The sequence below is a fragment of the Lithobates pipiens genome, unplaced genomic scaffold (genome assembly GCF_037356315.1).
Source record: "Lithobates pipiens isolate NorthernLeopardFrog02 unplaced genomic scaffold, aLitPip1_a1.2 Scaffold_23, whole genome shotgun sequence".
NCBI classification, from domain to species: Eukaryota; Metazoa; Chordata; class Amphibia; order Anura; family Ranidae; genus Lithobates; species Lithobates pipiens.
This window is the reverse complement of record NW_027507785.1, coordinates 216,029,379-216,049,562: the sequence shown is the minus strand read 5'-3', so window position 1 is coordinate 216,049,562 and position 20,184 is coordinate 216,029,379. Positions and strand designations below refer to the sequence as shown.

Below are 20,184 nucleotides of genomic sequence, written 5' to 3'. Positions count from 1 at the left end.
CGCTCGCAATGTGGCCAGTTCAATATGTATTCTACAGCTGCCCTGGCTTTGCAAAGAAGTGGTGCTCCAGCCAGCATTGCCCAACTCCACCTTCCACACATTGCTGCTTGGGACCGCCCCTCTTCACCTCCCACACATCCCTCTGCACAGGCTAGCAGCAAAGCAGCGCTTTGCAAGGAAGTGTACCAGCCAGCGCCGCCCCTTTCCACCTTCCACACATCTCCATCCCGCACAGGCAAGCAGCAGGTTTGTGAAAAGAAATGTACCTCAACAGGACACTGGCGCCGCTTGGGACCACCCCTCTCCAGCTCTGCTTGAGACTGCCCCTCTCCACCTCCCACAGGCTAGCAACTTTGCAACAAGTGTACCAGCCCCTGGGACCACCCCTCTCCACCTCCCACACATCCAAGGAGTGCACCGGCACCTGACCCTCATAGCTGCTGGACAATAGTATGTGATAATGTGACAGTCTGCTGTGATGTTCTGGAGGCATTGAGGGACTGAACAAGAAGTTTGCTGGGAGTAAGGGGTGATTGAGAGAACATATGTGCTGGATTAGGGGTGGGGATTAATTGGAGGCATAGGTCTGAATCACGCCCCCCACCCAATCCATTATACCTATGCCCCAAATTCCACCCCCCTCCCCTCAATCTATCATACCTATGCCTCCAATTCTGCACCCCCCCCTCCCATCTGTCATACCATATGATAGATTGGGGGAAGGGGGAGTGGAATTGGAGGGATAGGTATGATAGAATGGGGGGAGGGGGGTGGAATTGAGGGCATAGGTATGATAGAATGGGGGGAGGGGGGCAGAATTGGAGGCGTAGGTACGCTGGTAAGGGGAGATTGGAAGACAAGGTGTGCTGGGGGAGGCGTTGCAGGTAGAGGTGTACTGGGGGAGGCGTTGGAGGTAGAGGTGTAGTGGGGGAGACGTTGCAGGTAGAGGCGTACTGGGGGAGGCGTTGCAGGTAGAGGCGTACTGGGGGAGGCGTTAGAGGTAGAGGCGTACTGGGGGAGGCATTGGAGGTAGAGGCGTACTGGGGGAGGCGTTGGAGGTAGAGGCGTACTGGGGGAGGCGTTGGAGGTAGAGGTGTACTGGGGGAGGCGTTGGAGGTAGAGGCGTACTGGGGGAGGCGTTGCAGGTAGAGGTGTACTGGGGGAGGCGTTACAGGTAGAGGTGTACTGGGGGAGGCGTTGGAGGTAGAGGTGTACTGGGGGAGGTGTTGCAGGTAGAGGTGTACTCGGGGAGGCGTTGGAGGTAATTCTGAATAAAACATTTAACAGTGTTATTTCAAGAGATCATTTACAAGGGCGTGTTTAGGGGCGGGGCAACGTAGGGTTTGGGTGGGGCAACAGGTGGCAAGTAACTCTTAAGGCCTGGCTAGTAGCTCAGAACATGAAATTTTGAGGCCTGTGTTTATATTCGATCTGTGAAATCACTCTTATTTTCAACCGATCGTTCCGTGTATGGTGACACTATTTATAAAGAGAAACGAGAAAGAGAAAGATTTAAAACATGTTCTATTTCTAGGTCCGTCTGATTTTTTTAAAGAAAAACAATTGGATTATCCTACACATGATCGGAATGTCCGACAGACTGATCCCGTCGAACCAAGTCTGCCGGAAAGTCCGGTCATGTGTACGCGGCATAACCCTATTGCTCCCTCTGGGTAAATTTTTTCCACGCCTCAAAATTTTAATCCCAAGGGGTCCCTATTGTGCTTGCACCAAAAGTGCATTGATACACTGTGATCTTTAAAACTGATCTTAATGTTGTTATTGCGTTCCAATACCCGCTTACCCAAAGTGAGTTTAATGTGACTGATGTGCATCAGACCGCATGGGCACTGGAGAGCATATACAACCTAAGTCGATTTGCATGAAATGAAATCTTTTATTTTAACCACTTTGCGGCCGGCCTTTAACAGAATGACGGCCATGAAGTCCTTCTGTTATCCTGACTGGTCGTCATATGGCGTCCAGCAGGATGACACGCTGGCGCGCACCCACAGGGTCGTACAGCGCGGTGATCGTGAGAGCGGCATTTCAGTCTGATACACCGCATCTCCAATTGTGATAAGAAGCCTCTGACAGAGGCTCTTACCACGTGATCAGCTGTGGCCAGTCACAGCTAATCATCGTGAGAACCAGGAAGTGCCAGTAAACGGAATTCCTTGGTTTGCGCTGACAGGGAGAGCCGATCGGTGGCTCTCCCTGTCAGAGAGGGGGGGGAGGGTCTGTGCTGATGATTATATAAGAAGTGTCAGAAGAGCCGAAGCGTCACACGGCGGAAGACTCCCACTGAGGCAGATCACGTGGACGGAGCAGAGAAGAAGCCAGAGGAAGATGCGGGACGAGAAGAGCGGAGGAAGAAGACAATGGAGAAGAAGAAGATGGAGGAAGAAGATGAACACCGAAGGAAGACCAGAAGAAAGAAGATGGAAGAAGAAGCGGAAAGAACAAGAAATTAATAAAGGACTTGTCAAAAAACGTTAAATGTGTTTTCGAATTTGCTGTGAACACCCCAAATTGTTCGCTTTTCGGCGAACGGACAAACAGCCAATGTTCGAGTCGAACTCATGTTTGACCCGAACATAAAGCTCATCCCTAATCAGCACATTGATTATTAGCACAGCCCCATCAGATGTGCCAATCAGCTACCAATCAGTGCCCAGAAGTGCCAATCAGAGCCCACCACAGTGCCAATCAGTGTCCATCACAGTGCAAATCAGTGCCCAGCATTAATACCTGTCAGTACCTGCCCAATCAGTGCTGCCCATCAGTGCCATCTATTAGTGTCCATCAATGCCACCTGTCAGTGCCAATCAGTGCCGCCGGCCAGTGCCCATCAACGCCGCCTGTCAGTGCTGCCTGTCAGTGCCCATCAAGACCACCTTTCAGTGCCACCTGTCAGTGCCAATCAGTGCTGCATATCAGTGCCCCCTATCAGTGCCCATCAATTCTACATATCAGTGCCTCCTCAACAGTGCACATCAGTGCCACCTTATCAGTGCCAACTCATCAGTGCCCATCGGTGCTGCCTCATCAGTGCCTGTCAGTGAAGGAGAAAACAACATTTTCTAACAGAAACGAATAAAACCTTTTTTTTTCCAAAAACGTCACTTTTTTAGTTTAGCAAAAAATAAAAACCACAGAGGTGATCAAATACCACCAAAAGAAAGCTCTATTTGTGGGAAGAAAAAAATTTAGTTTGGGTACAGTGTTGTATGACCGCACAATAGTCATTCAAAGTGTGACAGAACCGAAAGCTCAAAATTGTCATGGGCAGGAAGGGGCAAAAGTGCCTGGTATTGAAGCGGTTAAACACGTTAGAATTGGCAGTGGATTGGAACTGCATTAAACCTCTTATTCGTGTATTTACTTGTTGGCATGATATACACCTGAGACATGCATAGAATCCTGGCCTGTCCCAAAACATAAAGGGTCTAAGCCCTTGTACACACGGTTGGACATTCCGACAACCAAATCCAACGGATTTTGTCCGAAACTGTTGCATACAAAAATCCGATCGTTCAGAACGTGATGACGTTATTTCGTTATGACGGGACTACGTTCAGGCTAGTAGCCAATAGCTTTGGTGTAGGAATTTGATCTGAGCATACGTGGCACTTTGTCCGATCGGAATTCTCTACACATGATCGGACAAGGTCCGATCGGATCACGTTGTCGGAAAGTTTTATAGCCAAGCTGGTCCGTCAGATATTCCAACGGAAACAGTCCGATGGAACCCACACACAGTCGGATTATCCGACAACACTGTCCGATCGGACATTTTCCGTCGAAATGTCCGACCGTGTGTACAAGGGCTAATAGGTGGGTTCAAGATTTTTTTAACAACTTTATCACCAAACGATTGCCCTTTTCAATAAATAAATACTGGATTCACCAGAATGGCTTTCATCAGGATTTTGTCCATATACAATTGTGACCAATATTTCCTAAAAATCATTTTGACTTCTTTTGGGCAGCACAGTGGTGTAGTGGGTAGCACTCTCACCTAGCAGTAAGTTTGCTGGTTCAAATCCCAACCACGACACTACCTGCCTGGAGTTTGCATGTTCTCCCTGTGCCTGCGTGGGTTTCCTCCAGGTACTCCGGTTTCCTCCCACAATCCAAAGACATGCAGGTAGGTTAATTGGCCTCTGCCCAAAATTGGCCCTAATATATGAATGGGGACCTTGGATTGTGGGCTCCTTGAGGGTAGGGACCGATGTGAGTTTGCAATGTACAGGGATAGGGACAATTGTAAACACTCACTCAGGTTGAACTGGATGGACTGGTGTCTTTATTCAACCTTAGCAACTATGAAACTATGAAACTATGAAACTATGTGCATGATACCCGCTAATGAAGCCCCATTCATGTTTCGTATCTTTTTGTTTTACTTTATCCATAAGACAACTGCTTTGTGGGATTTGCTATATTTCATCAATAGCATTATCCAAAACTGCTGGTTTGTAGCCATTTTCTACAAATCTCTTTTTTATTATTTGTGCTTGTGATAGGAGAAACTGCTAACGCAATGATGATTACCTAATTCTTATGAATTGCCCCTTTGGTATGTTTTTCAGCCATATAGGGTGGTGGCCACTATGAATAGGTAAATAGCAATTCCGAAATAGTGAAAAAAATTATTTGACCCCCGCTCTTATGGTGAAAAATGAGGAGCTGCAGCCTCTATCAATAAATTCACCCTAAGTTAAATCTAGAAGAAATGTGAAAAAGAGGGGATAGGTATGGCGCTGCTCTTATTAAAGTGGTTGTAAACCCTTACAACCAACTTTGACCTACAGGTAAACCTAGATTAAGGCTTACCTGTAGGTCCAAGAAATATCTCCTAAACCTACACGGTTTAAGAGATATTTGCCGAAAGACAGGCACCGCTGTCTATGGCGCATGCGCCGTAGACAGCGGCGGGCAGGCGCACTGAGCGTGCCGCTGTCAACGGCGATATGCCGCGAGTGATGGCTCCCGTGCGCATGCGCGGGAGTGACGTCATCGCGGCTTTGCCGAATGACAGCGGCGGAGCAGCAAGACCCACCGAGAAGATGGATGCTCTGGACTACAGGGGACAGCGGTGACTTCGCTGGCTCCTGTGTCAGGTAAGTGACACATAATGGACTACTATGCGATGCATAGTAGTCCATTATGCTTTACCTTTGCAGGGAGACAAAGAGGAAGTAAACTCATCAGGGTTTATTTCCTCTTTAAGAGGTGACCTACAACCAATAAATACTTGAGGAGTGTGTGTCACGGGTGCATTTAGTGCAAGAAGTGACTAAAAGTGCAGAAAATAAAAATATTTGTATATTCACAAAATATTTAGCAATTTTTTTCTAACTTGCGACTTCATGCGTCTTGCTGTGATTTTTTGCCATTTTTTGCATTTTTATCACAATAACACCCTCTTTTCTCCTATGTCCACCTTCGGTTGTCACTATACATCCTCTAACATAATTTTTACCTCTAGTCCAGCAGAATACCATAATGCAATTATATTCGTTACCCATTTTGTAACTTAAATTAAATTTTATAATATTGTATATTATGATATGCATTTTGGTATTATGCGGTGTGTCCGTTCCAACTTGGTGCCACACACCCCTCAAGTATTTAGAGGTTGTAGGTAGGCTTAATAAGAGCAGCGCCATACCTATCCCCTCTTTTTCACAAATAGCAATTCCGGGCTGTCTCTTTAAAAAACCTTTTGTGACCAGTTGACGATTAATTAGCATTATTGTGACATCCAAATAATTTATTGATTCCCTGCTCCATTGACATTCTAGTTCAGTGATGGCGAACCTTGGCACCCCAGATGTTTTGGAACTACATTTCCCATGATGCTCAACTACACTGCAGAGTGCATGAGCATCATGGGAAATGTAGTTTCAAAACATCTGGGGTGCCAAGGTTCGACATCACTGTTCTAGTTTAATACTATTATTATTCCGATTGAGTTCCTCAATACATAAAATTAAGGTTGATTCTGTGCCAACCATATAAAAAACAAATCGTCAATTAACCTTTTGTAAAAGAAGAGTTCTCTTTTTTGCTGGCCATAAATAAATGTTTCCTCCCATACACTCATAAGAGGTTCGCTAGGCTTGGCGCAAATTTCACGCCCATTTCTACTCCTTTTATTCGGGTGAAGAACTGGCCTGCGAACACAAAAAATAATTATGGACCAAACAATAATCTAAAGCCATTCCTAAAAACCAGCAGACAAGGGTGGAGGTGTAGTGATTTTAGAAAGTAATTTAATTATAATTCCCAATTAAAGAATATGTTGTCAGATGGGAACAGAACAGATGGGAACACGTATGTACAATTGAATAATGATCCCACTGAGAATTACAGAAAGAATTGATTAATCTGGCGGAGCATGGATATAACATGAAAATACTGAATAAGAAAGAAAGGAGATATTTGATTCCAAGTTTCAGTTGGGTTGTGACGATATATACATTACCCAAAATCCATAAGGATTCTCAGAATCCCCCTGCTAGACCCATAGTAAATAGCAGCTAGAGTGGGCCAATATCTAGATAATTACTTGCAAGAATGTGTGGTACAAACAAAAGCTTATTTAAAGGACACTAGGCACTTTTTACAGCTTTTAAAAGATACTCACATTCTAGACATCCCGGAAATATATTTGTTCACAGCTGATGTAGCATTACGATGCCCTGATATCTCTGAATTGAGCATTAAGTAAAAGGGAGGATCTTCTATTCACACAAAAAAGTTTTTAGGAACGGCTTTAGATTATTGTTTGGCCCAGAATTATTTTGGTTCGCAGGCCAGTTCTTCACCCAAATAAAGGGCATAGCAATGGGTCCAAAATTCCCACAAAGGCTAGCAAACCTCTTTATGAGTGTATGGGAGGATAAATTTATTTTTGGTCAGCGAAAAAGAGAATTTCTCTTTTACAAAAGGTTCATTGACGATTTGTTTTTTATATGGATAGGTGCAAAATCAACCTTAATATTATTAATTGAGGCGCTAAATTGGCGTAATATTAGTATTAAACAAGAATACCAAAGAAGCAGGGAATCAATAAATTATTTGGACTTCACAGTAATGCTAATTAACCACTTAAGCCCTGGACCAATTTGCAGCCAAAGGACCAGGCCCATTTCTGCGATTTGTCACTGCGTCGTTTTAACTGACAATTGCGTGGTCGTGCGACGTGGCTCCCAAACAAAATTGGCGTCCTTTTTTCACACAAATAGAGCTTTCTTTTGGTGGTATTTGATCACCTCTGCGTTTTTTTTTTTTTGCGATATAAACAAAAAATCTGCTGTTCTATATTTATAATTATGGCTCCAATTGTTGCTTGTTCATTCATCATGATTATTAGCAACTCGTTCTTTTTGGCGTTTTTTGATCAAAGTGCCATAAAGTGAACTTTATATGTTCTACCTTTGTTAAAGTTTTTTGGTGATTACTATTTACATTTTTGTGAATGCATGTATTTCCATTCTCAATATACATCTCCGTTTTTCTGGTTTTATTTATTAACTTTGCTTGGGTGAGAAAGTTTTTCAGGTTGCCAGTATGTACACTGACGCTGTGGCTTTCATTATTGTAGTCTATGGTGGGAGGTATATCCCTTTGTTGTTGGTCTCTCTATGACCAACCGGAAATACCTGATTTGTATGGTGGTTCCGGGAGCTGGAGCGCAGACTTACACCGGAAGTGTTGTGCTGTGAGACGCACATCACTTCCGGATTTACCAGGCGGCCGTGTAGGTTGGTTAATGTCTGCTCGGTTCCTTTTGAAGTTCGCTGGGCAGGGCCTCACTTTTTATATAGGGTAATCCCGGAGCGCAATGGCTAACTGGCACATTTAAATGGGTATGTTTTGCGGAGTGTCTATTTACTTCCGGCCGCTGGAGCGCATCTCGAAACCGGAAGTTTCGGTGTTTTGAGGCGCACGGCGAACCGGAAGTAGCTCTTATGAACTTTCTTTGTGTTTGTTTGTGGTGGAACGTAATTACAATATGGCGGGAATGTGGACGTTTGAATTAAGCTGCTCATTACAACCACATAATGACACCTGCACAAAGGTAATCTGCTAATTGATTGATTGGTAATACCTGTATTTATAGCTCTATCTCTATTGTCACGGTCATGCCCCTGAGGACGCACGTTGGTGGCGAAACGTCGGGCGTATTTGGGACTTGTGACACTAGAAGGAGTACGGGAGTGGTCTTCATTCTATCTTTACTTGCTGCTGAATGTCACTTGATGCCTTTTTATCTCATCATAAATGTGAGTTGAACATCATTTTAGTTAATAAAAGGTTATTGACCTATCATTAAATCTGCGCAATGAGACCACTCTTCTTATATTTTTTATGGTTATTGGGAGAATTATTTGACTGAAACTTGACAACCAGAGGAATACCTGGGAAGTGAAGTGTTAACTAAACAGGAATAAGAGTTCTTGGATGATTTCCTTTGAGAGGATTATATTCTTGTAGATGAAGGGAAGCCAGCATAGAAGATTTTCTTTGATCCATTACATGCGTTTATATTTACAGACTGATGGTAAGAGTCAGTGATTTTGGGTGTTGGTGACGATTCCTCCCACTTTTACATATGAAATGGAATATATTCCTTCACTTCTCTACGTTTGAATCTGATCACTTTGTTTGAGGATATCCCATTGGAAATCGTGAATTATCAAATCGAACTCTAAAATATTTTTAGTTTTTTTATTTTTATATTTTACAAAGAGCGCTATATCATAATTTATATTTGTGTCTATATTGTTTCCAGCAATATTTGTGTTAGCTGCTATTTTTTGTTTTATATAGTTTCTTTTTATGCTTTTAGCGCAACAAATTTTATTTATATAAACAAAAATAAAGCGACAATTTTGAAAAAAATATATTTAATATTATAATTTAATTTAATATTATAAAAAATATATAAAAAAACGTTTTTTTCCTCAGTTTAGGTCGATATGTATTCTTCTACATATTTTTGGTAAAAAAAAAAAATTGCAATTAGCGATTGATTGGTTTGCGCAAAAGTTATAGCGTTTGCAAAATAGGGGATAGTTTTATAGCATTTTTATTAATATTTTTTTTACTAGTAATGGCGGCAATCAGCGATTTTTATTGTGACTGCTACATTATGGCGGACACATCGGACATTTTTGACACATTTTTTGGGACCATTGTCATTTATACAGCAATCAGTGCTATTTAAATGCACTGATTCCTGTGTAAATGACACTGGCAGTGAAGGAGTTAACCCCTAGGGGCTAGGAGGGGTTATGTGTGACGTTATGTGTTTTTTTGTATTGTAGGGGGGTGTGGCCTGGCATGTGACGTCACTGATCGTCTTTTTCCTATAACTGGGAACAGACGATCGGTGACAGCCGCAGTAGGACGCATGGGGAGAGGTTTGTTTACACAGACCTCTCCTTGTTCTTCAGCTCTGTGACCCGATCGCGGGACACCAGCGACGATCAGGTCCAGGGACGGGAGCGTGCCGCAGGTGGCACGCTCCCGACCCACGGCTGGGCACTTAAAGAGCAACGTACCGGTACATGCTTGTGCCCAGCTGTGCCATTCTGCCGACGTATATGTGCAGGAGGCGGTCCTTAAGCAGTTAATCATCAACTGGTCATGAAAGTTTTTTTTAAACCGACGGACCGGAATAGCTATTTACCTATTTATAGTGGCCACCACCCTTTATGACTGAAAAACATGCCAAAGGGGCAATTCACAAGAATTAGGAGAAACTGCTCAAGCGATGATGATTACCTATAACAAGCACAAATAATAAAAAAGAGATTTGTAGAAAATGGCTACAAACCAGCAGTTTTGGGTAATGCTATTGATGAAATATATCAAATCCCATAAAGCAGATGTCTTATGGATAATTAAAACAAAAAGGCACAAAACATGAATAGGGCTTCATTAGCGGGTATCATACACAACATAAAGAAGTCTAAATGATTTTTAGGAAATATTGGTCAGTATTGTATATGGACAAAATCCTGATGAAAGCCATTCCGGAGAATCCAGTATTTATTCATAGAAAAGGACAATCGTTTGGTGATAAAGTTGTCAAAAAAATCTTGAACCCCCCTATTAGACCCTCAATGTTTTGGGAAAGACCATAATTCTATGCATGTCGCAGATGTATATCATGCTGACAAGTAAATACACGAATAAGAGGTTTAATTGAGTTCCAATCCACTGCCAATTCTAAAGTGTTTAAAATAAAAGATTTCATTTCGTGCAATTCGAATTATGTTGTAAATGTGCTCTAGTGCCCATGCGGTCTGATGTACATCGGTCGCACTAAATGCACTTCGGGAAAGCGGGTATCAGAACACATTAACAACATTAAGATCGGTTTTAAAGATCACAGTGTATCAATGCACTTTTGATACAAGTACAATAGGGACCTATCAAAAGTGTGAGACCAATTGGCTTTATTTGACTGACACTTTATGTCCCAAGGGAATGGATGTTGAGTTGGATTTAAATTGTTTTATTAGTAAGTATTGAATTTTTGATAGCATTTTAAAATGGGACTGTATAATCAAATTTTATATATTTTTATATATGTAAAATGTTTTGTGATTTATTACATCATTTTAGATATTCTTATGCAATGATGTTGTTGTAAAAAATGTATGGGATGAAAGTCCCTTTTAAAAATGTGAATTTGATATATAGGACAGATTAATTAATGTAAAATATGATTTTAACATATATTGGAATGTAAGTTGAATCTTATATATATGTTGAACCGAAATAATAACAGGGCTACAGTGAGCACAGGATTGATGGTGGAATGAACTGGTACTTGAATTTTAATATCCAGTTTCATCATCGATTAGTGTCTCTTTATAAATAGTGTCACCATACATGGAACAATTGGTTGAAATAAGAGCAATTTCACTGATCGAATATAAACATATATGGTGGTAGCTTAGCATACCTACCCGCAGTCAATGATGAGTGTATATAGTGCAATTGAGTGATTGTGGGGTTAACACACACTGCTGGATTGACAATATAAGGTTTTGTTAGATTGCATAAGTCCTCTCTGGAAGTGATGCGGTGGATGCTGCGCCTCAGACCAGTAGGAATGAGCGTAAGATCCTGGTGCTCTTAGGTGCATTTAAGGATACCTAAGCCCTCTGGATGGGATGCGTCGGATGCTGCGCATTACACTAGTAGGAACGAGCGCGGACAGGGTTAATACATGCTCGTAGGTGTATATAAGGATGGGAGCTGTGCTGTGTGGCCACACAGCATCCTATGCTGTCGGACTATCTGTTTACCCAGCCCGGGAACACCGCTTTATGAGAAATCAGCTGAGTGGTGAGAGGTGGACATATTATAGTGATGAGAGATTTGGAAGTTTTATATGCCTGTTACATGTCTTTTTGTATTTTAAACATTGTAAGTGCGCATTTGGAAGGGGGATAATTTTACCATTAATACATTTTACTGGATTACGCTATGTGCACTCTTTACTTTTGCTTGCTGTGAGCAATACCTAGATGGAGAGACGCAGTGCCTGCTTACAGAGATTGTTAAAAACACAAGCGTAATACCCATGATTGCCTGGTAAGTTCATTACCTTAGGGCAGTGATGACGAACCTTGGCACCCCAGATGTTTTGGAACTACATTTCCCATGATGCTCAGCTACACTGCAGAGTGCATGAGCATCATGGGAAATGTAGTTCCAAAACATCTGGGGTGCCAAGGTTCGCCATCACTGCCGTAGGGGATTGTTGCACACACGGTGTGGTGAATGTATTCAGCTGGATTTAACCCCGTATGAACTTTTCTAATGGACAATCCATTATTCACCAAATTTTAAATTAGACATTATTATTTCAATCCTTCCTTGTGAATTTTGAAACCGTGTTTGTGGATTTCATTCAGTAAAGTCCATGTGTTCCAAAATCGAATGTTAAAGGCAAAATACATTTGAAACTACTTTAGAGCGACATTTGTCAAGCCATCGAATGTACTGAGAATTTCTGTCCAGATTTTTATACAAATTTTCTTCTAGACATAGCTAGCTTTAGTTAAAAGCAGAAAAAAGAAAGATACTATATAAAATAATATTTTCGTAACACCTTACCAGAATTGTGTCAAATACGAGTTGCTTCACTATATTAGGAATGCCACCCTGAAAAAACAAAACAAAAAAAAACACTATTTTCACAATACTATTTGTAAATTCAAATTGCATTGTTTACATTTTTACATTACAATATATTCCTCAAACGTGTTTTTTGCTTTTTTTTCCCCAAGGTAAACCATCCTTCTCAGATATATATTACTAAGGTTTGCATGCCCGTGGACTTTGTGGGGAGAACTCATAAGTGGTCACATACAGCTATAAAAAAATATAGAGATGAAAATCTTTTTCTTCCATGAAATTATGTGAGTACAATTGTTTTCTCTTTTAGACAAATTTACCTTCTGATAAACAGTCTTTGAAAATAAAAGTTGTGATAAGGTGAGACAGAGCTGACTTTAAATAATGAGGCACTTGTAGGCACAGTGTCTAGGATCTTTGAAAACTGTATGGCCTATGACAGTGATGCCACAGCTGGCACACAGAGCCCTCTCTACGGGCACGCCAGGACACCGTGTCCACGGGCATCACAGACTGTTTTCCATAATATTGATGAGTCTGATGACTCCGCTCGTCACCGCTGCTCAGTCTCCTCCTACCTAGGCTGTACGTGACTGTGTAGGTCTGGCTGTGGCGTGGCTCTGCCCACTCATCCTGACTCCTGGAGTGCAGTACGGAGTCATCTCTGAGGGAGGGGCTGGGAGTCTCTATGTGGAGTGCCAGGCAGTGCGGGTCACAGCGGGAGAACAGGACAGACTCCAGAGGAACCAACTGGAAGGCAGCTTGCCTCAAGCTCAAGGAGCCAACTGAGTCTGTCAGTGTCTGCTGAGAGTGAAACTGACTCGGAGACTGTGGAGCAGAGTAGTGATGTCCAGTTCATGAACGAATCGTTCTTTTGAATCGATTCTTTTCAGTGAACTGATTCGTTTGAAACAGTTCACTCTGCACTCAGTACATAGCAGAGCAGCAGAGCTGGCAGTGGTAATATGATCCTAGAGTGAGAGAGCTCAGCCCCTCCCTGCAACCAATTAGCTGACTCAAAGCACAGTGACACTCAGGAACTGGATACAAACTTAAAACAAGAGCCAGGAGTTCACAGTACACCGAGTTAAAGAATCGAACAGTACACCGAGTTAAAGAATCGTACTTGTTACCGAGTTAAAGAATCGTACAAGTTACCGAGTTACCGAGTGAAAGAATCATATCAGTTTTTAGAACACAGTACACTAAAAGAACCATGAGTCACCACCAGTAGAAAACACTACACTAAATCAATGATCAGCTAGCAGTAGCACACTTACAGACTGCTTTATAGACAGAGAGGACAGAGTCAGGATAAGAAGATATCCTCATTCAGATTAATTATTTAACCCTTTAATATTTAGTTGGCTTATGCTAAAGAAGATATTCATGTTAAGAAGGACAGGAATGCCTTCTGGGACATGTGTCTAATTTAGTAGCTATATAACTGAATGAGAGAGCTGTCTAATTTTTATAACACAAAAATACATTTTATCCTGCTTTATGGTAATATTTTTCTGCGTTCTGGTCCTGAGATTTCTATGCCCCCTGGATCCTTAGATTATTATTTATTTTAATTCCTCCAACCATGACCATTTTTAAATAGTGGTATAAAAAATAACACAGACAAAATAGGAAAAAAATCAACAGTTTTTAATAGAACAATATAAAACTATTTGAAAGTACTGGATAATTACGATAAAAAAAAAACATTTATTCACATGCAGATATCAGGGTTGGTGGGGATGGTTTTAGTTTTTATTTTATAAATTTTTTCACTTAACAAGCCCCTATGTGATCGTTTGTTGAAGTGACAGGTTCTCTTTATTGCATATGGGGTCTGGTATATGATTATATGAGTATAGGATTGTGCTCAGTAACCTGGGTAGCAGGTGTTCTGTCAGATCAAGCGATCTATAGGAGCAGCCAATATTGCGACTTTTGGTGATGCCCAAACAGTCGTGTAAATGAAAAGCGTGTTTTTGTGTGTATTTTCTGCATTCTGATGGGCCAACTTCAAAGGTAAGATTGCTAGCTATCAGATTTGTCCGTAGTCTTTACAGTGCATAATGAGGCTCCTTTTACACTTGTGTGACTTATCATGCAACTTGGGACTACAAAGTCGCATGACAAGTCGTACCCCAAGATTTCCAATGAGTACCGTTCATATCTGTGGGTCTTCCAGTCACAGCGACTTCAAAGTAGTTACTGCACTACTTTGGTACGATTTTGATGCGACTTGAGGCAGAGACCTCAAGATTACATAAGTATTCCTTCAAGTCACATCAAAATCGCATCAAAGTCACGGTAAAAATCGTGGCAAAAATTGCATGACTTTCAAGTCACACAAGTGTGAAAGGAGCCTAACGATTGGATTTTACTACCGTGGATACTTCGCCTGCACATGGAAGTAAAATACAATCATTTTTCCTGTGCATGCGCTGTAAAGAGAACGGAAAAATATGTCTAGCAATGTTAGCTGTGTAGTTAGCCCATCATATGCACAAAAATCCGCTTTTCATTTTCACAGCTTTATGTGTCACCAAAATTGATGACGCGGCTGATCTGACAGAATAAAAGGATTGTGCTACTAGCAAGGAACTAAATGCAAATAAACCTCCCCAGGACCTGCCAGCCTTCTTAGAAGAATCATTCTTTTGATTCTAATCATTTAAGAAGGCTGAGTCAGAGCTTCGGTTCACTTGCTTGTCAGTAGACTCAGCAAGTGAACCGAAGAACCGAAGAATCGGTTCATTGAATCGGTTCATTTCACTGAGTAGTTCGAAATGAACCGATTCAGTTAAAAGATCCGGACTTCCCATCACTAGAGCAGAGTAAGTTAGCTTGTTATATGCAGTATGGACTCACTGGTCACTGGAGTGGACTTATCACCTCAGCAATAGCCAGGGACAGTCATAGGAGGGAGGGACAGGGTGGTCTGGTCTGGAACTGGGGCCTGCCTGGGGGTCAGTGCAGTGGCCGCCCCAGCATGGGAGAAAAGGCACAGAGGTGAGGAGGAGGAGGAATCAAGGAAAGAAAGTGGCCTGGGTACCTACCTAGGTGTTTTAGCATGTAAGATAGATAGTATTAATGATTGCATGAACTTATTCAGGAAAACATTGGCTGCTGCATCACTAGTGCAGATTTGTAGAAGCTGCAGGTCTGTTTGATGCAGTGGAAAGCAAAGCAGTATGTCTGCAGTCTCTGATCCACTCTTGTAGTGGGTCTGCAGTCTTTGATCCACTCTTCTAGTGTCTGGTGTCTCCGATCCACTCTTGTACTATGTCTGCGATCTCTGATCCACTCTTGTACTATGTCTGGGGTCTCTGATCCACTCTTGTACTATGTCTGGGGTCTCTGACCATCTCCTGTAGTATGTCCAGTGACGTAAGTAATGCAGTTAAAATAAACGGAGTTACTTAACACAGTTTCTTTAGAGGGTAACGAGTAATCTAACTGATTACTCTTCCCCTCATGGTAACACCCTTCCCATTACTTGCCCTGCGGCCCCCCCATCCCAAAGTACCTTGTCCCCATGTTGATGAGGACAAGGGCCTCTTCCCGATAACCCTGGCCGTTGGTTGTCGGGGTCTGCAGGTGGGGGGCTTATCAGAATCCGGGAGCCCCTTTTAATAAGGGGGCCCCCAGAATCCGGCCCCCTACCCTATGTGAATGAGTATGGGGTACGATGTACCACTACCCATTTACCTGGGGAAAAAATTGTTAATAAAAAAACACAACACCGTTTTTTAAAGTACTTTATTAGACAGCTCCGGGGTCTTCTTCCGACTTCGGGGGTCTTCTTACCGGACTCCTCCGCTATCTTCTGCTCTTTTACTAGTGGAGGAGCCTGGCTTTCTCCTTCGTTGCTGCCGCCGTTCGGGGATCTTCTTCTGACTTCGGGGGTCTTCTTCCGACTTCGGGGGTCTTGTCCAGCTCTTCGCTTCTTCTGCAGGGCCTTACAGCTCTTTTACTAGCGTTGTCCCGGTCTTGTCGCTGCGGCCACCTTCTTCTTCTTCTTCCTTCCAATGTTGACATGACGCCCTCTCCGGCCGTAATGGCAGGGACGCGTTGTGCACCGACTTATATAGGCATAAGGGGCGGGGTCATCGGGTGATGTCACAAGGTGACCCCACCCCTTATGATGTCACAATCTCAGCATCCCCCGGGACTGTGACATCATAACCATTCTATTGTTTGCAATTGTCTGTTAAATTATGGAAAGTCAGTAAAAGCTGAAATCTGGGAAAACAAAAATGTATCATTGCAGTGAACCTACCCTCTGCACTGCAAGGGTTAAATACTTGTCTAGTCTAATTGTGCACGCATAAGGAGCAATACTTACCTTATTCCTGGCTCAGTCAGGCTTCCGCCATCTATGCAGTTGCCTCTCTATGGTGCTCATAGCTACGTTTACATGCTTGCTTCCTCTGTGTACAATGCAGGGTTTATAGCCCTGCACTGAGGGACTGCTGGCAGCCCACAGCTTTGAGTAGAAGAGAATGGTGCTGGAGCCTACCAGACTGAGGGATAGGGTAAGTAATTTACCTTATCCTTGCGCCTCTAGACTAAATGAGTATTTAACCCTTCAATGTGGGGACCCATACTGCAGGGTAGGTTTTGTCCGAGGGCCGGTTCATACTAGGAATTGCACATGAATGCAATGCATGCTCCTGTGTGAGTCACATGCAGTTCACTGCAGTGCGATTTCAGCCCATTCATTTTGAAGTGTCTGAAATCGCACAAAACTTTACAAAATGCACTGCAGCCGGATTGCATGGTACTGTACTCTGGTACCGTGCAAACCGGTGCAAGAAAATGCACTGCATTTGAGACCTGCACTTGGGGTGTCGTTAACTTAACATTGACACCCAATGCAGATTTCAACTGCAGTGTGTTTTGGTGTGAACAGGGCCTAATTCCACAAGTTAAGCTATAATGTTAATATTTGTTTTTTGTTTGAATAGAGTAGGGGAGGATTAGTACCCCTGTTGGGTTGGCAGTTGGATATTGTCACTATGTTCACCTTAACCAGTCAGATGAAGCCTCGTATTCATTGATAAAAATACAAGGCTTCTCTTGAGTGGCAGAGTAGCACTCAGCCCGACTCTCTTTAATTCGCCCCTAATACTGTGACGCTTACTTTATGTAGCTAATACTGCTACAGTCCATTACAGCACACACTGCGGCTGCCTCGTTATGCAATGAAAATAGTTTGCTTGGAGCAGCTTAGCCTAAATGAACCATTAAAAGCGAAAATTAACCTGGATTTCCACTTTCAGTTGTCCATACACTGATATTTACTTTTCAGGCTGAACAAAAAAGAACAAAACAGACTCCACTATGCACGCCATACAGAGAAGATGGATTGATCTCCCACTGTTCCTTTGTGCCTGCTGTATTTTGACAATCTTTATCTACAGGAGTATCTATGACCACAAATTATAAAGGAGGGGAAAAGGTTGCTGACTGATCTCTGCTTAAAATCCCTCATCCAGGGGGTGTGGCATGAACAGTGATCCCCGGACTCCAGGAAGATAGTCTGTGGTGCTCAGCAGGCTAAAGAATGTCCATACGCCGCTGTACAGCTGCACCTCTGCCTGGTGGGGGTGGAAATAGCCAGGCTAACAGGCTTAGAGCTTAACCCTTGGCGCAGAGTGCGGATCCTGGGAGTGAAATTAAATGAACCCCGGTCCAGGTGGGAAGGAAGTTCGGCTCCCCTCATATGAAGGGTTGGATGTGATCCCTCCGTACAGGGCCGAGGAGTGACAGGCTTAGGAAGGGGTGTTGCAGTACATGGCATTGGCCAAATACCTCTGAGCCCAAAGCAGAGCTGTGCAACCCTGGAAAGGGATCTCCCAGGAGAAGAGAGAGACACCTCAGATTATACTGGTGTAATGGAAGATCTGGAGGGGGAGTGTATTGGAGGGGACTCGAGTCTTCAGGAGGTGGAAGGAATCCCAGGAGGGACGGTTGAATCCCTGGAAGTTGAAAGTCATGGTACTACAAAACCCAGCAGTGAATCAGCAAAAATCAGCAAAGCCTCTACAGGGCAGGTTCAGTATGTTAACCCTTTGTATGGTGATCTTAAAGCGGAGGGCCGGTTATAAAAAAAAAAAAAAAAAGTCAGCAGCTGCAAACACTGCAGCTGCTGACTTAATAAACACACTCACCTGTCCAGGGCGCCCGCGATGTCGGCCGCCCGAGGCCGACCCGTCCCTTGGCTCTCGGGTCCCGGCGCCGCAATCCCTTGTAAGGGAAACAGGCAGCGGAGCCTTATGGCTTCACTGCCCGTTTCCTACTGCGCATGCGCGAGTCCTGCAGCTACTGCGCATGCGCGAGTCCCGCAGCGCTTTCTGAATGGGACGCGCTGTGTTCTGGAACACACAGTTCCCAGAACACAGCGCGACTCATTACCCAGAAGACGCCGCGACGAAGAGAGAAGACAGAAGATCTCCGCGGAGGAGGAAGAGGAAGATTAGGATAAAGTGCCTAGCAACAGGCATTTCTGGTAAGTAAAAAAAAAAAAAAAATTTCATTTTTTTTTTTTTTGATTTTTTGTAATTTTTAACATTTTTTTGTTTTTCAGGGTGGCCCTCCCCTTTAATAATGACCTGTGCATCTCAATCAGTGCATCTCAATCAGAGTTAATAGTGGATTGGGACTTGAGAACATTTGAGAGCACTTCCTACAAAGAAAGACATTCAATTACCTATAACCACTGTTGAATCATCCTGCAAACAGGCTGTGGAGGGGTTAAGGGAGGATATAGGGTCACTGGGGCACAGAGTAGAGGAACTTGAGATGGGCCAGGATGATATTAGTCAAGGAGTGGCTGATATCCAAGATATGACAAAATATCATGAGGAAGGGTTACATTTTTAGATCAAAAGGATAATCAAGAAAATTGAGATTGTAGGCAAAATACATATAAGGGGCCTGCCTGAAATAAAACAACATTTTGAATTGCTTCCACAAGTGATCAGTCTGTTCCAGTTAATTCTGGAGCCATCTGAACCTGATAAGATTGAAATAGACAGAGTACATTGTGCCCTTGCCCCTACCCCCCAAAATGCAGAAAAACCAAGAGATGCCATTTGTAATCTACATAGATATCCAGTGAAAGAAGCCATCATGAAAGCAACCCGTAATAAATACAAGGTTGATTTTGAAGGTGCACAAATAGCCTTATTTCCAGATTTATCATATAGAACTCTTATGCAACGCAGAATGATTGAACCCTTTTTGCAAGTTCTACAAGCAGCTGATGTTAAATATCACTGATGATATCCCTTTAAGGTTGTAGCAATCTGGAATGGGAAAACAGCTTAAAACAAAAGGGGAGGGTCCAGAAGTAGAGATAGTCAGCGCGGAACATATTCCAGAAGGTAGTATTGGGGGCATTAGTGGTAGGTTGACCAAAGCACATAAACCCAAAGTTAGTATAGTAGCAAGTCCTAGTTGCAATCTCGGAACACACAATAAGAGGATAATACGCGACCAGGCTAAACTACGTGGCATGTTCACCACTGCCAGGAGCCTGGCGGACAAGATGGTTGAGCTAGAGATGGTGTTGTACGAGGAGGATTTGGATTTTGTGGGAATTTCAGAGGCCTGGTTCAACAGCTCTCATGATTGGCTGGCAAACACTCAGGGGTATACCCTTTATTGCAAGGATAGGGAGGGTAAAAAGGGGAGTGGTATGCCTATATTCAAGAATAATGTGCAAGTGAATGTGAGAGATTACATCACTAAGGGAGCTAGGGAGGAGGTGGAATCCTTATGGGTAGAGCTCCAAAGGGATGACGCTAAGAGGAAAATAATACTGGGAGTATGTTATAGGCCCACTAACCTGAGGGAGGAAGGGGAGACAAATCTCCTATCACAATTTGGATTAGCAGCAAGGATGGGAAGTGTTAGCATAATGGGGGTTTTAACTAGCCAGACATAAACTGGGCGGAGGGAACCGCGCATTCATCTAAGGCTCGCCACTTCCTAAATGTCTTGCAGGAG

At 43.1% G+C, this 20,184-nt stretch overlaps 1 protein-coding gene across 2 annotated transcripts in view; it reads right to left on the bottom strand.

Annotated features, from left to right (window-relative positions):
* The window catches only part of LOC143928156 (uncharacterized), a 298,275-nt gene that overhangs the window by 233,463 nt on the left and 44,628 nt on the right, over positions 1-20,184 (bottom strand). For both annotated transcript variants that reach the window (XM_077452844.1, XM_077452845.1), the window contains exon 2: positions 12,151-12,198. The gene's annotated coding sequence lies outside the window, so the exon portion shown is untranslated. The remainder of the gene's footprint in view (positions 1-12,150; positions 12,199-20,184) is intronic.